Source organism: Cololabis saira, chromosome 16 (assembly GCF_033807715.1).
Source record: "Cololabis saira isolate AMF1-May2022 chromosome 16, fColSai1.1, whole genome shotgun sequence".
NCBI lineage: Eukaryota > Metazoa > Chordata > Actinopteri > Beloniformes > Belonidae > Cololabis > Cololabis saira.
The window spans coordinates 16913961-16926688 of record NC_084602.1 but is presented as its reverse complement, the minus strand read 5'-3'; the positions used below and the strand labels follow the sequence as shown (position 1 = coordinate 16926688).

At 37.9% G+C, this 12728-nt stretch overlaps 4 non-coding genes and 1 pseudogene across 4 annotated transcripts; all 5 read left to right on the top strand.

Moving 5' to 3' along the window:
• The first annotated feature begins 2281 nt into the window (after positions 1–2281).
• On the top strand, positions 2282–2472 carry LOC133462983 (U2 spliceosomal RNA). Its single transcript, XR_009784308.1, has one exon. It is a non-coding gene; the product is annotated as a U2 spliceosomal RNA (small nuclear RNA).
• Positions 2473–2995: 523 nt separating this feature from the next.
• LOC133462985 (U2 spliceosomal RNA) lies at positions 2996–3183 on the top strand. The gene has a single exon (XR_009784309.1). It is a non-coding gene; the product is annotated as a U2 spliceosomal RNA (small nuclear RNA).
• An 832-nt stretch (positions 3184–4015) lies between these two features.
• Positions 4016–4179, top strand: LOC133462980 (U1 spliceosomal RNA). Its single transcript, XR_009784305.1, has one exon. It is a non-coding gene; the product is annotated as a U1 spliceosomal RNA (small nuclear RNA).
• Positions 4180–6381: 2202 nt separating this feature from the next.
• Positions 6382–6588, top strand: LOC133462984 (U2 spliceosomal RNA; annotated as a pseudogene).
• An 837-nt stretch (positions 6589–7425) lies between these two features.
• On the top strand, positions 7426–7589 carry LOC133462979 (U1 spliceosomal RNA). The gene has a single exon (XR_009784304.1). It is a non-coding gene; the product is annotated as a U1 spliceosomal RNA (small nuclear RNA).
• The last annotated feature ends 5139 nt before the right edge of the window (positions 7590–12728 follow it).

The following is a 12728-nucleotide window of genomic DNA, read 5'->3' as shown; positions in this document are numbered from 1 at the left end:
ATATCAATTGATCGTGCATAAAGTAGTCCCATAGGATAAAGGGAAGATGGTGAGAAGAATTTGAGATGAGTAGACACTACATGCCCAAAACCCGATTAAACTAGTACAAATCACTAACTAGTCTGATAAAAACAACAAAAAACTTCAGTTGGACTTATTTATTTACTGTCTAATTATGTCTTGCTGCTTTTAATGTCAATGTAAAGCACTTTGAATTACCTTGTGTTGAATTGTGCTATATAAATAAACTTGCCTTGCCTAAAACATGCAGGATAGTAGGTTCTGGGAAACACTAGTTTAAATTATAAGCACTATAAGCACCTTGTAAGTGCTTATAATGTACAGTGATATGTGTTTATAAATGTGCAGTGTGCACAGTATCTAATTTATTAAAGGAAAAAAGTCAAATTAAAATATTTAGCTTTAAATAACTGCAATTTAACATAACTTTAAGGATGTTCACAGAATATTACTACAAAGTTGCTGTTAAGCAGCTCAATTGTGTTATTAAAGTTGACAGCTCGGGGGATGCATGCTTCAGTGACTTGCTCACGAGTGGATGTGATAAAAGTTTAACATTTATGAAGAATTTGAGATGAGTAGACACTACATGCCCCAAACCCGATTAAACTAGTAAAAATCACTAACTAGTCTGATAAAAACAACAAAAAACTTCAGTTGGACTTGTAGGCCTAAGCTGCTGAAATGTGCTAATTAAGCCTGCTTACATTCACATAGTGTGATACATTGAAGCAGCGTAGCACAGTTTTAGCAGCACAAGCTGAAGACCTTTTGATAACGTTGTTGTTTTGTAGTTTAATTCGAGCAAATCGAGCAAACTTCAATTGCGTCAATCAAGGTCCCCAAATCTGCGCATGCGCTCAACCTCCGTCACGTTTATTCCCGCAGTGGAATTAAGGACCTCGAGGCACTGGCGAAAGTGTGGATAAAAACGACAAAGTTGGTGAGTCTCTATACTTTACAAAACACTTATATTTTCCGTTTAATGACGAAGACTGGATTGTTAAACATTTATACAACTGCTGGGACGCTGAATTAGTTTCCGTGGTGTTATTATTGTCTTTTTTTAGAGACAGTCGAACGCTTGCAGTTAAAGGCCATCAAACATGCTTGATGCCATTTCTCCTTTATTCTTCGCTTTTTTCACATTAACTGAGTCCTACCTAGACTTTTTATTTTGGTCATGCTGATAGAAAAAGTTGCATGCTTAAATTACAATGACCATTTGAACGTTTTCTACACTATTGCCCCTCATGTAAAAAAAATTTGATTTTTTTTGTTTTAAATGTTTGTATGCTGACTAACATTAAATAAAAGTTTAAACATAAGTATTTAATTAGTACGGAGCCCCTCTGGTGACATTTGAAAAAAATAAAATAATGCGTTATTAATGCGTGGCCACGCATTATGTATTTCGTGCCCACGCATTATTTTACTCGTGGATGGCATTATAACCTACTGTCTGGACTTCGTGGATGCAACTTCATTGGTGGGATGGTTATTCATCATTAATAACGGTAATTATAGTCTATTTATATTAAAGAGCAAGAGTATTGTCATGGCGAGATAATCAATGCGTGGCCACGCATTAATAACTCGTGGCCACGCGTTAATAACTCGTGGCCACGAGTTAATCAATGCGTGGCCATGCATTATTTTATTTTTTTCAAATGTCACCAGAGGGGCTCCGTAAATTTGGTAAGCGTTGCATTATATTGCTGTTTTTCTTTATGTAATTAACCTTCCAAAGGTAATTTGCAGTTGAATTAGTGTGTAGTTCATCCTCCCTTCCGCTAGATGTCGCAAGAGGAGCTCTGTTTGTTTTGAGGGAGCGCCGAAGAAACAGTTTAAATCTCGGCTGCATAAGTTCACGTCATAATAAACATATATCATATTACAGCTCAAAGACAACATACGTGCACTATCAACTGTATTAAGTTAAAGACACAAGTGCGATTTATATTTAAGCGTAAATGTGAGGAAATGTGTTTTTCTAGCGCCCTCAGGCTTTAGCGTTTTTCTATTGGTCAGTATGAGTCACGTGGTCATGAAGAATTCTGGCTGCTTGTTTGTGGATTTAAATTCACTTAATTTACCGAAGGACGCTAAAAAGAAAATTAGTTTTGCAGGACTTACATTTGTAGTAATCACTGTTAGTAATCTAACCTGGAAAAAAAATATATATATTTTTTTTTTCCAAAACCGTGAGTTTAAAGGAGGGTGCCGGGAATGGGAAGGTTTCCTCCAACCCATTGTGGTTATCGCTTCTCGGCCTTTTGGCTAAGATCAAGTGTAGTATCTGTTCTTATCAGTTTAATATCTGATACGTCCCCTACCCGGGGACCATATATTAAATTGATTTTTGGAACAGGGAGATGGAATAGGGGCTTGCTCCGTCCACTCCACGCATCGACCTGGTATTGCAGTATCTCCAGGAACGGTGCACTCCTCCTGACATGTACAATATAAACTCTCTATAAGTATTATCAAACTATGATTCTTTGAAAAAAGTGGATTTTTGTGAGATGGTTTAAAAAAATGATGGAACTGAAAAAAGTTGAAAAGAACAATCGTGTTCCAATTGTGTCGTTAATTTCTTTGTCAAAACTTAAGTTGTGGGAGGCTAGATGTAAGCTTATCAAAGAAACTTTTATATGGACAGAATTAAGTTTGGTGCAAGTAATTAAACAAGAAATGGAATAAAGATACCGTTTTGAGGTCCTGAAATGGGGTGCATCAAAACAAGATGGAAAATTATTTTCACTGATTTATGAAACTGGGTAGCTGTTGTGATGCCTGCTAATCTTACTGGAATAGCCCTATTGTTTTGCTTTTTTGGTTTTATTTTTTTGTTCCTTTTGTGTCCTGTTTTCTGTGACCTTGTGTGTGTATTTTACCGTTTATTGGCTTGTGCCCAATCCCACAAGAGGGGTTTATCTTGTTTTCCATTCTGTCTAGATTTTATTTTGTGTACATTGTTTTCTTGACAGAATAAAAAGAAAAAAAAAATCTGTTCTTATCAGTTTAATATCTGATACGTCCCCTACCCGGGGACCATATATTAAATTGATTTTTGGACCAGGGAGATGGAATAGGGGCTTGCTCCGTCCACTCCACACATCGACCTGGTATTGCAGTATCTCCAGGAACGGTGCACTCCTCCATACATGTTCAATATAAAAATATATGGCAAGCTAAACGATTTTTAACTTCACTTGGTTTTAGTTTGGGTAGTAGCTGAAGTAGAAATTGTGACACTGGTGTAGAAAATGAGTGGATGAATGTTTATTCCATGTTGGTTGTGTTCTGCAGTTCACTCTTTTCTCCACTAGAGGGCGACAGAGCGCTAAGTGGTTTTAAAGCCTGGTGAACAGCAGAACGGGGTTTTCTTTACGTGTAAGAACATACATTCAGTAACCAGATTAATAGGAACATCTACTTGTGGTTTTGAACTGTATTAAAACATCTTAAAATCCCATCATAAATCAACCCTAGTTGTTCACTCTCCAGATCAATAAGTGGCAAAAGCAGGACATGCAGCTTCCTACCACTGGTGAACAAAGAAACAGGAAGTAGCTGCACTGTGAGCAGAAACAGACCTCGGATTTGTTTGTTTTGTACACTTCTTTTAAATAACACGTGAATCAAAGAATGTATATCTTCAGTTTAGTTCCGTTTTGTGTCACTTGAACCTCTTGTTGGGTTGTGGGTCATCTGTGGGGGGATAATCGGAGGAAATCTGCTATTTCTTTATCTGCTGCTTTGTAGATTCAGCAATGCATTATGGGAAATACCCGTTTTCTGTTTGTTTTTTATTTTTTATAATCAAAACATCATCAATTGTCACCTTTTTAGCACACATTCGTTGTTTGTATTAAATTAGTGAAGTGTTCTGGTCCTTGTATCCTGTGGTTTAGTTAGTTTATATTGTTAGCACCGTCAGTGAGTTTGGTCTGTGTGTGAAAGACTCCCCCAGCCGTGACGTGTACAACTCATACTTACCTGGCAGGGGAGACACCATGATCAAGAAGGTGGTTCACCCAAGGCGAGGCTAAGCCATTGCACTTCGGCTGTGCTGACCTTTGCGAATTCCCCAAATGTGGGAATCTCGACTGCATAATTTCTGGTAGTGGGGGACTGCGTTCGCGCTCTCCCCTGATAAAGCTGTTCAATGAAAACCTAACTGTCTATTTTAAGTAATAACATTGTTCCATAGCGGGCCAATACAATACCTCTTATAGTTAACTGTTACATAGTTTCTGCCGGGTGTTACACTTAAAACGTGTAAATAACTAATGTTTGAATTATAGATATTTATCTACGAATTATCTTTTGTGCTCCTTAAGTACATTGGCTGTAATGTGAAAGAGTATATATCAGAATCAGAAAAAGGTTTTTTGCCAAGTACAGAGGGAAAAATGTGTCAAACAATGAGGGAGAGAGTTATATCTCTTTTGTTCAAAAAAGGGGACCCAAAAGACTTGTCAAATTATAGACCGATAACAATGCTTTGTACAGATTACAAAATAATAAGTAAGTTTGTAACAAACAGGCTGGTAAATGTGATGCCTCATATAGTCGGAAATGATCAGACATGTGGAGTGAAGGGCAGAAGAATTTCTTGGAACATTAGCCTGTATAGAGACATAATGGCATATTTGCAGGATAGAAACCAGTCGGCCATTTCAGTGACTATTGATCAGCAAAAGGCTTTCGATAGGGTGAATCACCATTGTTTGTACAGCATTCTTGACATTTTTGGATTCAGTGAGAACTTCATCAAAATAATCAAAACCTTATATAATGATGTTGGAAGTAGAATAAACATGAATGGAAATCTAAGTCCATGGGTCAAACAATATAGAGGGGTTAGACAAGGAAGTGCATTATCAGTCCAATTGTATATTTTATATGCGGAGCCTTTAGCGTGCGCAATCAGAAATAATACAAGAATCAGGGGTATTCAATTTCCTGGGGGAGAGACTGTCAAATTATCTCAATATTGTGATGATTTGGTACTATTTTGTAATGATGATCGAAGTCTTGCTGAAGTCATGAGTGTCATGGATGAGTATTCAGAGGTCTCAGGTTCAAAAATAAATAAAACAAAATCACAGATCAAATATTTAGGGAAATGGGAAAATAGGACTGAAAATCTACATGGGATGTCAGTATGTACGGGTCCAGTTAATATACTGGGAGTTAAGTTCCATAAAACTGAAGATGATCCGCCGTTAAATTGGGACTCAAAAATTAACAAAGTAAATAAAAAATTAGCTTTATGGAAAAAAAGACATCTGACATTTACCGGAAAAGTGCTGGTGGTGAAGGCAGATATATTGCCTAGTTTACTGCACCTGGCCTACGTTTTCAGTTTACCAACAGGCTTGGGAAAAAAATTAATCTCAATGATCTTTAATTTTTTTGGACTGGGTATGAATATATAAAGAGAGGGAGAATTTACCAGCCAATAGAGGCAGGAGGGAAAGATTTACCATGTATCCCTTTGAAATTGGATGTTTTGTTTTTTTTCTTCTTTGGTTAATTTGCTGTCAAAGGAGTGTTCACATAAGTGTCAATGTTTGTTAAAATTTTGGTTGAGTTTTCCTTTACGTGCTTTGGTTAAATGGGATAACAGATTGCCAAAAGCAGAGACCTTTCCACAACATTTTGGAAAGATGGTTAAGTGGACCAAAAAGAATCCTGAATGTTTTGATGAAAAGTTAAGAGAAAATCATAAACTGCTATATCATGAATTAGTCATCAAGCAAGCACCATCTGAGATAATGAGTATCCCTGCAATAACCTGGACCAGATCACAACCAAAAGAGCTGGATAACAGATTAAAAGATTTCAACTGTTTAATTTTACACAGAAGGTTACCAGTCCGTGAGCCTTTGTATAATCATAGGTTAACAAAAAGCAAAATATGTCCCAGAGAAAAATGTAACATGGTAGAAACAATTGCACACGTATTATGGGAATGCTCCTTTGCACAGTCCACATGGCAAAAACTAAAAACTGGTTTCCCCTGTTTGAAAAATGTTGATTTTTGTGAGATGGTTTATTTGGAACTGAAAAAAGTTGAAAAGAACAATCGTGTTCCAATTGTGTCGTTAATTTCTTTGTCAAAACTTAAGTTGTGGGAGGCTAGATGTAAGCTAATCAAAGAAACTTTTATTTGGACAGAATATAGTCTGGTGCAAGTAATTAAACAAGAAATGGAAAAAAGATACCGTTTTGAGGTCCTGAAATGGGGTGCATCCGCCATCAAAACAAGATGGAAAATTATTTTCACTGATTTATGAAACTGGGTAGCTGTTGTGATGCTTACTAATCCTACTGGAATAGCCCTATTGTTTTGCTTTTTTGGTTTTATTTTTTTTGAAAAAAAAAAAGAAAATAAAAAAAAAATCTGTTCTTATCAGTTTAATATCTGATACGTCCCCTACCCGGGGACCATATATTAAATTGATTTTTGGACCAGGGAGATGGAATAGGGGCTTGCTCCGTCCACTCCACGCATCGACCTGGTATTGCAGTATCTCCAGGAACGGTGCACTCCTCCATACATGTACAATATAAAAATATATGGCAAGCTAAACGATTTTTAGTTTCACTTGGTTTTATTTCGGGTAGTAGCTGTAGTATAAATTGTGACACTGGTGTAGAAAATGAGTGGATGGATGTTTATTCCATGTTGGTTGTGTTCTGCAGTTCACTCTTTTCTCCACTAGAGGGCGACATAGCGCTAAGTGGTTTTAAAGCCTGGTGAACAGCAGAACGGGGTTTTCTTTACGTGTAAGAACATAGGTTCAGTAACCAGATTAATAGGAACATCTACTCGTGGTTTTGAACTGTATTAAAACATCTTAAAATCCCATCATAAATCAGCCCGAGTTGTTCACTCTCCAGATCAATAAGTGGCAAAAGCAGGACATGCAGCTTCCTACCACTGGTGAACAAAGAAACAGGAAGTAGCTGCACTGTGAGCAGAAACAGACCTCGGATTTGTATGTTTTGTACACTTCTTTTAGATAACACGTGAATCAAAGAATGTATATATTCAGTTTAGTTCAGTTTTGTTTTGTGTCACTTGAACCTCTTGTTGGGTTGTGGGTCATCTGTGGGGGGATAATCGGAGGAAATCTGGTATTTCTTTATCTGCTGCTTTGTAAATCCAGCAATGCATTATGGGAAATACCCGTTTTCTGTTTCTTTTTTAGTTTTTATAATCAAAACATCGTCAATTGTCACCTTTTTAGCACACATTCGTTGTTTGTACTAAATTAGTGAAGTGTTGCAGTCCTTGTATCCTGTGGTTTAGTTATTTTATATTGTTAGCACCGTCAGTGAGTTTGGTCTGTGTGTGAAAGACTCCCCCAGCCGTGACGTGTACAACTCATACTTACCTGGCAGGGGAGACACCATGATCAAGAAGGTGGTTCACCCAAGGCGAGGCTAAGCCATTGCACTTCGGCTGTGCTGACCTTTGCGAATTCCCCAAATGTGGGAATCTCGACTGCATAATTTCTGGTAGTGGGGGACTGCGTTCGCGCTCTCCCCTGATAAAGCTGTTCAATGAAAACCTAACTGTCTATTTTAAGTGATAACATTGTTCCATAGATGGCCAATGCAATACCTGTTGTGGTTAAACGTTACATAGTTTCTGCCGGGTGTTACACTTAAAACGTGTAAATAACTAATGTTTGAATTATAGATATTTATCTACAAATTATCTTTTGTGCTCATGAAGTACATTGGCTGTAATGTGAAAGAGTATATATCGGAATCAGAAAAAGGTTTTTTGCCAAGTACGTAACTGGATATACAAGGAATTTGTTTTGGCGTAGTTGGTGCAACAGATTTTTCTAAATATGGATGTATGGAACCATAGTTTTTTTAGGAGTATAAACAATATTAAAATAAGTAATGGTATTAGCAGTATACGAGTTACTATAAATATATATACTCGGTAAGTGATTCAGTAAGTGGATGAAAGAGCGGTCCAACAAAGTGCAAATGATCACAGTGCAAGTTTCCAAAGCATTAGTGTGAGAGAAAAGTTGCATGCTTAAATTAAAATGACAATTTAAATGTTTTCTACACTATTGCCCCCTCAGTAAATAAAAACATTTTTTTTGTTTGTTTTAAATAGTTCGTATGCTGACTAACCTTAAACAAAAGTTTAAACACAAGTCTTTAATTTTTTATGCGTTGCATTTTATTGCTGTTTTTTTATGTAATTATCCCTCCAAAGGTAATTTGCAGTTGAATTAAGGGCTGTATATACTTGCCGTTCAGAACGCGTACGCGCGACGCAGGATACGTGTGACGTCACGTCACGCGTATCCTGTGTAACCTGCGTACATTTGACGCGTCGACGTGCACGTTCTCAAAAAGACACTGAACGCGTACGCGACCTGCAGTTCTCGCTCTGGCCGCTAGTATCGCTGTTCCCGGTCTGATCCCAGCTGGCACTGCTGCTCTCCCCTGGAGAAAGTTCCCTATGCAGGTTAACTTCCCCTCAGGGTTTCCGTTGTCCGGTAAAATATGCCGGTATTTTATAATCTCTCCGGTCAAAATGTCCGGTGAAAATACTCACTGGTGCTGCGGGACTAGAGTCCCCGGGAGTACCGCGGATGGCGAGTCCCGGCCGAGCCCCGGCCGAGCACCGGCCGGGGGTCGGCCGAGTCCCGGCCGAGTCCCGGCGGAGGTACGCGCCGAGCCTCGGTGCCGGGAGCCGGGAGGAAGCGGAGCCAGGAGTCAATTGACGGGACTTATTTTATTTTAAATACTCTGTTTTTCAATAAAAATACTATTGAATGACTTGCAAATGAATGAATGAATGAATGACTTGGAATCATATTAGGAACAATAAACCAGATGGAATGTCTATTTGTAAGGAAAGATTGTAACTATTTCAGTTTCAAGACACCATTCATGATATTGAAATCGATCACATTCATAGTTTTTTACCTTGTTAATCTTTCTTATATATTGACATCTACTTCTCCATATGAACTTAAAATTAACTGGATTTATTGTTTCGTCATTCTTGTTGAGATGGATAAGGAGAATGCCGGATAAATTAGTCTGGAAAGACTATCCATTTTTGATAATAAGCAATAATAATAAGATAAGATAAAATAGTCCTTTATTACTCCCTCAACGGGGAAACTCACGTAGCAGCAGTACACACACATACAGGGGAGGGGGTAAAACAGTAATATAAATAAGTAATACAAATTAATAAAGAGTAATAATAATAATAATAATGCTGTGGTTTTATATAGCTTCCTTCAAGGCACCCAGAGCTTTACAGAGATCATTATTCATTCACACACATCCTCCCGGTGGTAGCTCCGTCTGTAGCCACAGCTGCCCTGCAGACTGAAGGAAGCGTGGCTGCCATATCGCGCCAAACGGCCCCTCCGACCACCACCAACATTCATACACACTCATACACATTCACACGATGTTATAATCTCCTACATCATCCAATATTGTCCTGTAAACTTCTTTGTTTTTCTAATCTGCTACCGCTGCTGCTACTACTTCTGCTACTTATTATAAGTAGCTTTTCCAACTGTTGCTCTGCTTACTGCCCCCTATTGGTCACCACCGGTATGATGGGCTCTCGTCGTGTGGTACGCGAGGTACGCAGGGAGACGAACAGACACGTACGCAGGGTACGCAGAGACCAACGTAGAGTATGGCCGTTTTCGAATTCAGACACTACCGCACTATATGCTACATACTGCAAAGTATGCACTGAATACTGCCTACTGAATGAAGGATTCAGTACGCTGGTCCAGCAGACCGTTCACACAGCAGTGTGCTACAGTGTATCCCAGAATGCATCTCGCACCAAAACGTCAGCGAAAGATGAGATTTAAAAGCAGACTAGAGTGTTTCTCAATCCTGGTCCTCGTGTTCCCTGTCCTGCATGTTTTAGATGTTTCCCTGCACCAACACACCTGATTCTAATTAAAGGTCCTAATTAGCTGTCACCAAGGTCTGCACAACTCTGTTGATGACACACGTACTTTTATCACGGTGCGCTGAAGCAGGGAAACATCTAAAACATGCAGGAGGACCAGGATTGAGAAACACTGGACTAGAAGCTGTTGTAATTCCAGCTGTAGCGCTGTTAATATGCCACTTTATTACGTTTTAACATCTTTTAACATTCAGGCGTAAAAGTAAGGCGTAGAAATTTGATCCGATGTTTCGGGGATCAAAAGAGCCGCCGGTCCGGCCGCATCAGCAGCTCACGGCCGGAGAACAGACGCGATCGCCGGGTCAACCCACGGCCTCGTCCCGGGGAGAAACCTGCAGCCCTGTGGAGAATTGTCGCCGGCTGAAATAAATCATTTAGGAAATAAATGTTGGTTTAATAGATGAAATCTAATTGTTGTAGCTGTCACGTTAGTTTGTCTGAATATAAAGTGAAGCTGTACAGAGCTGTATATCTTATAGCTCAATGGGTTGGTTAGTGACTTTCGTACAGCGAACGTGGGTTCGATTCCAGTCGGGCCATATTTTGCAAATTTCCCCGATGTGGGACTAATAAAGGATTATCTTATCTTAAATGTTGAAATAGCAGTAAAACCAAATTCATTGATGAAATGACATAAGGGATGGAAATGGATTTTAATAAATGTATTGAAATGAACATATCAGTCTATTGAAGTTAATTTTATTTTATTTATCTTCTCCTCTCTGTCGAGTAGCTCTCTCTCCATCTTCTCCTCCTTGTTCAAACCCTCTCTCTGCATCTATTTATTTCAGCTCCCGGACAAATTCTCTGTCAAAACACAGCAATGAAAGTTATTTCATGAAAATACAACGAACTACCGATATATAACGTTGTCATAACACTTAGTTCACTTTTATTTACGTAGAAAGCACGCTAAGATAACTAACAGAAACCTAACATACTATTAAAAACCCACAATTTTTAATCGTTGTCCTTACACTAAATTGAATTAAAAAGGTTATACATTTAAGTTACTTACATTTATATTCCTCCTTCTCCCTCTCCACAGTGCAATTAGTCCTTTCTGCCTTCACATCACATCACTGTCCGATTGCAGCTGTTTTCTCAATAAAGTTTTGAACAATCAAAGAAAAAAGCGCTGCCCGGCCGAGGCCGCATTGCATTCTGGGATATCGTAGGCAAGGTAGCTGGTTTGAAGCATGCTGCGGATTTTTTTCCAGATCAGTACAACATCCGGGTATTTTTCGCACACTGCAGATTTCCTTCTGTTCACATACAGCATACTACTTACTACACTTTGCCCAAATCAGTGTATACTTGTAGTACAGTATGCAAATTCGAAAAGGGCCTATATTCCTGCCTTTAGTCATTAGTGTGTAGTTCGTCCTCCCTTCCGCTAGATGTCGCAGGAGGAGCTCTATTTGTTTTGGGCAGCGTCGAAGAAATAGTTTAAATTTCGGCGGCATAAGTTGATGTTATAAGTTATAACATATATATCATATTATAGCTCAAAGACATAACATACACGCACTATAAACGGCATTAAAGTTAAGACACAAGTGTGATGTATATTTAAGCCTAAATGTGAGGAAATCTGTTTTTCTACACTAGAGGCTTTAGCGTTTTTCTATTGGTCAGTAGCGTGTCACGTATGGGCTCAAATTAATGCCATAAGTATTTTGTATCTGTAAATAAACTTTGTACTTGTAGAAATATTTTGTACGTGTGCAAAAAATATTTGTACTTGCAAAAAATATTTGTACTTGTAAAAATATTTTGTGCGTGTGCAAAAAATATTTGTACTTGTAGAAATATTTTGTGCGTGTGCAAAAAATAATTTGTACTTGCAAAACATATTTGTACTTCTAGATACAAAGCTACAAACGTTTTACAAAGCTACAAACTTTTTTTACAAAGCTACAAACTTTTTTTACAAAAGCTACAAACTTTTTTTCACAAGCTACAAACCTTTTTTACAACTACGAGTTATGGCACTGTTTTGACGTGCCAAAACTATAGCCAATCAGCGATCTTTAGCACGGGTTTCAAAGAGTTTCTGGAGAGCCAATCAGATCATTGCATCGCCTACTGACGTCGCCGCCATATTGGATGTGGCAAGACTGGGCTGTAAACTAATACAAGTAAATGGACTTATTTTCATAAAGCGCCTTTCTACAAAGAAATGTACGTTTTACGTCTCATTTATTCATTCACACATGCACTAATATACTTGGGAAACAGCTAGGCACCAAATATAATATATTTAATTTTCTCAGACGGCAAAAATAAGAACTTTATTGATCCCACATAGGAGTAATTCATGTTATATCAGCTATAGAGAACAAGGTAGTGCCGAAAAACAATATATATATATATATCACAAAAATAAGACAAATACAGAAACATATTCTCTCATTAACAAAGCATATTTTACATCTTTACACATTACATTACATTTTATTGTTATTTTATTGTCTGAAAAATGGTTCAAATATGTTATTTTGTTATTTGAATTTTTTTTTATTTGTTTTGTTGATAAAAAAATATGTCTCTATTTTTGTGAGGGGGGATATATATTGTTTTTCGGCACTACCTTGTTCTCTATAGCTGATATAACATGAATTACTCCTATGTGGGATCAATAAAGTTCTTATTTTTGCCATCTGAGAAAATTAAATATATCATATTTGTTGCCTAACTGTTT